The sequence below is a fragment of the Crocuta crocuta genome, unplaced genomic scaffold, assembly GCF_008692635.1.
Source record: "Crocuta crocuta isolate KB4526 unplaced genomic scaffold, BGI_CrCroc_1.0 scaffold132, whole genome shotgun sequence".
Classification (NCBI taxonomy): domain Eukaryota; kingdom Metazoa; phylum Chordata; class Mammalia; order Carnivora; family Hyaenidae; genus Crocuta; species Crocuta crocuta.
In genome coordinates this window covers 2,101,985-2,106,505 of record NW_027528611.1, presented here as the reverse complement: position 1 = coordinate 2,106,505, position 4,521 = coordinate 2,101,985, and the positions used below count along the sequence as shown (strand labels likewise).

Genomic DNA, 4,521 nt, shown 5'->3' with positions numbered 1-4,521 from the left:
ATGAGTCCTCAAAAAGGTAGCCCTCGGATGTCCTTCCTCCTCTGTGAAACCTGACCTGGCCACGGTCCCAATTCTGGTCCCCCCCCCCCCACTTCTTCCACACCAGACATTCAGTTATTTCATCAGTGTATCCTGAGGGCTGGCTTACCTGCCCTGTGCTCTGCTGGGTGCCAGGCTAAAGAGAGAAAACACAGACCCAGCTCCCCCTTTATGGGAGCTCAGGGCCCGCTGGGCAGGGGCAGGGGTTCTTCTTACGTGTACCTTCCTCCTGGCCCCCACCTTCCAGCCCCACTCCCTCCCAGACCAGCTCCCCGGGACAGCGCCCCGTCTTTTGCATCTTTGTAGCTCAGCACCCAGCAAATGCCCGTCACCTAATGGGCTCCCAATATGTTGGAGACTACATTTGAGCGCCCATGAAGGGAAATGGGCTTGCGCCTGAGGTTGGTCCTAACTCTGGTATTTAGGGGTAACAGACGATAGGGAGAGTAACTAAGGACAGACACGGGGTTAAATCGAATGTGGCCGCTGCCTGCAGGGTGTGGTTTGGCCACAGCCGTCAACATTATAAATGCAGTTCCACTTCTCTGAGTTTATTGGACAGATGGATGCTCACACATGAGAAAGGATATGTGTATAGTGACACGGATAGTGACAGTCACTGTAGTACCGTTTGCAACTGATTGGCAGCGACTTAAATGTTCATCTATGGGGCCTGTTTATTTTTTTTTACTTAAAAAATTTTTTTAATGTTTATTATCTTCAAGAGAAAGACAGAGCGCAAACGGGGAAAGGACAGAGAGAGACACACACAGAATTGGAAGCAGGCTCCAGGCTCCAAGCTGTCAGCACAGAGCCCGATGCAGGGCTCAAACCCACAATCCGTGAGACCATGACCTGAACCGAAGTCGGACGTCTAACCGACTGAGCCACCCAGGTGCCTGTGGGGCCTATTTAATACATTATGCTACACCTGTATGGAGGAGAATCCTGTGTGGTATGAAAAAAAAAAATGAAGAAGCTGTCTTTGCTTTACTTTTATTTTAAAGTAAACTCTATGCCCAACATGGGGTTTGAACTCATGACCCTGTGATCAAGAGTCACATGCTCTACGGACTGAGCCAGCCAGGCACCCCAGGAGAATCTCTCTTTGGGTATAAATAGGGAAACCTCTAAGACATATTGTTGCATTAAAACAGAAGTTGACCAAGAGTGTAGTAGTTCATGTAGTGTAAAAAAACTGGAGTGATGGGGAAGGAATGCATTTAAATATACACCTACTTGTTTCCACATGCGAGGAAGGGTCCACAGGGAGGAGTCTCAGGAAATGGGTAACAGCGAGCACCGTGGGGGGAAAAAGGAACAAGGTAGGAAGAGATCTTTCCACTGAAGAGCCTTCAAATCTTTTGAATATTGTATCATGTCAATATGTAACTTGTTAAAAATAAAAATAAAATAAAGTTAATTATAAAGGTAATAAGGCAGCATGGAAAAATGTTTATAAGATAGGTGGGGAAAGAGATTTTTAAAAAACCTGGATTTAGTAGGATTATAAACATGTAAAATAGATGCATGTTAACATTTCTATCTTGTGGAAGGGAGAGTCTGGGTAATTTTTATTTCCTTTCTTTCTTGTAATTTTCCCCCCAAACTTTCCATAATAAACACATCGTACTTTTTAAAAATGTTTATTTATTTTTGAAAGGGGGGGAAGAGAAAGAGAGAGAGAGAGAATGAGTGGAGGATGGGCAGAGAGAGAGAGAGGGAGAGAGAGAATCCCAAGCAGGCTCTGTGCTGTCAGCACACCTAGGCACCCACTTTTATTATCAGAAACAAACCTGTGACATAAAAAAATACATTAATACTAAGCAAATTGTTATTCTGTATAATCTCAATTATGGAAACAAGGTTGAAAAAGACTAGAAGGAAACATGCAAAATGTTCACGGTGGTTGTTCTGAGATATTAGGTAATTTTTTTTTAATGNTTTGAGAGAGACAGACAGAGTGCAAGCGTGGGAGGGGGGAGACACAGAATCTGAAACAGGCTCCAGGCTCTGCACTATCAGAACAGAGCCCGATGCAGGGCTCGAACCCATGAACCACGAGATCATGACCAGAGCCGAAGTTGAACACTTAACCGACTGAGCCACGCAGGCGCCCCGATAATTTTGTATTATTTTCATGACACCTGGAAGAAAGGAAGGGAGGGAATCTTAGTCCAAGGGAGTTCTTCAAAACAACAGTTTTCGTAGTAACAAAATAGCAACAGGGTAGTAAGATGATGAGTCATTTTTGTTGTTTTGTTCCGTTTTCCAAACTTTTCATTATGTGGTTTCATTGTTGTTTTAGCAGGGATGGAACCCTCACTGCTGTAGAGTGGGATCCCCGAAGTCCTGCTGATTCCGTGCTAAGGGCCTGGGGCTCCCTAACTGTTATTCCTTTCAAGTCACGGAGCCCACAGCGCTGCCTTTGGTGGTGGGGACTGCTACCGGTGACATGCTGCTAGGGAGGAAAATAGCCAAAATCAAAGCACCTTTGGGCCCTTCAAAGCTGGCCAACATTTAGGGAACCCTGCCTGCCAGGCATAGCGCTGAGAGTACAGGGTACCAGGACCCAGTCCCTGCCCTTCCTGGGCTCCAGGCTCCTAAGGCCAGGAGGTTCCAAGCAGAGATAGAACGGGGGTCCTCGAGAAGGTCTGAGCAGAGGCCTGGCAAGATCAGGCCCCGTAGGCAGTGACAGACTGTGATAGTGGACAAAATGAGGCCTAGACTTCGGCTTGTCCAAGGGCTGGGCCCTCACTCGTCCTAACCTGCCTTGCTGTAGGGAGGGAGCACGTGTCCCCTCAGAATCTCCTCGGCGGAAGGGCACTAACTAGTGATTATTAAAGCAAACTGCCCAGCCAAAATTTTGGTCATCCAAACTGGAGCGAACTGGGTTCTAAATCTGGCTTTGCCATTAACCAGCTATGAGATCTTAGACAAGTAATTTCACCTTTATGAGCCTCAGTCTCCTTATCTACAAAAGGGGGAGAATCATCATCATAATGAATAGTACCTGCCCTGACTACTTCCCAGGCTTTCTGTGAAGGATCAGCTGACATGATGTATACAAAAGTATTTTAAAAGTATAAAGGATGGGGGCGCCTGGGTGGCTCAGTCGGTTAAACGCCCGACTTTGGCTCAAGTCATGATCTCACGGTTCATGGGCTCGAGTCCCGAATCAGGGTCTCTGCTATCAGCTTAGAGACGCTTTGGATCCTTGGTCCCCCTCTCTCTTTGCCCCTCCCTAACTCGCACACATTCTCTCTCAAAAAAATAAGTAAACATTAAAAAAAAAAAGTATTAAGGATGTCCACTGATGAGTGGATACACAAAATGTGGCATATCAATACAACGGAATACTGTTCAATCTTAAAAGGAACGAAGCACTGATACATGACAACATGGATGAACCTGGAAAACATCATGGCTAGCAAAAGAGGCCAGACACTTAATTTCTTTTTATTTTTTAAATGTTTATTTATTTTTGAGAGAGAGAGACAGAGTGGGAGCAGGGGAGGGGCAGAGAGAGAGGGAGACACAGAATCTGAAGCAGGCTCCAGGCTCTGAGCTGTCAGCACGGAGCCCGATGTGGGGCTTGAGCCCACGGACCATGAGATCATGACCTGAGCTGAAGTCAGACGCTTAACCAGCTGAGCCACCCAGACACATAGTTTCATTTATGTAAAATATCCACAACAGACAAATATGCAAAGAAAGAAAGGTGAGTGGTTGCCAGTGGCTGGGGAAGGAGCAATGGAAAGTGGTTGCTTAATGGGCATGGGGTTTCCTTTTAAGGTGCTGGAAATGTTCTAGAACTAGACAGAGGTGATGGGTTGCACAACACCATGAACATACTAAATGCCACTGAACTGTACACTCGAGTGCTTAAAAGGGTAGGTTATATTTATTTTACCACAATTTTTTAAGACTTATCAACAGGATGGGGTGCCTGGGTGGCTCAGTCGGTTAAGCATCTTACTTTGGCTCAGGTCATGATCTCACAGTTTGGGAGTTCGAGCCCCGCATCGGGCTCTGTGCTGGCACCTCTAAGCCTGGAACCTGCTTCAGATTCTGTGTCTCCCTGTCTCTCTGCCCCTCCCCCACTCACAGTCTGTCTCAAAAGTAAATAAGCATTAAAAATTAAAAAAAAGACTTATCAACAGTATACATGATGATTAAAATCTGAGTTTATTTTAATTAATATTTCCATGATTAATAATCAAACGGATTTGATAGCCAGAATTTGAGAATTTTGCATCTGTACCAGGGCAGGGTGAGAAGTGCCTGGAAAGAGCAAAATGAGAGAAAAGAAATCGCCCTCAGAGTGTGCAGAGCCCCAGGGACCTGAACCATTCAGCCCACAAGCAGTATGACCTGAGGGGAAGCCCAGAATGCCAGGGCCAGGGAAGCAATGATCTGGGAATTTCAAATCCATCTGTGTGGGCTTATGCTTTAATTTGGGGATCCCCTGGGGAAGAGTTC

The 4,521-nt window shown here is 45.9% G+C and overlaps 1 non-coding gene across 1 annotated transcript; it reads right to left on the bottom strand.

Moving 5' to 3' along the window:
* Window positions 1-1,055: 1,055 nt before the first annotated feature.
* Window positions 1,056-1,128, bottom strand: TRNAK-CUU (transfer RNA lysine (anticodon CUU)). Its single transcript has one exon. It is a non-coding gene; the product is annotated as a tRNA-Lys (tRNA).
* Window positions 1,129-4,521: the final 3,393 nt, after the last annotated feature.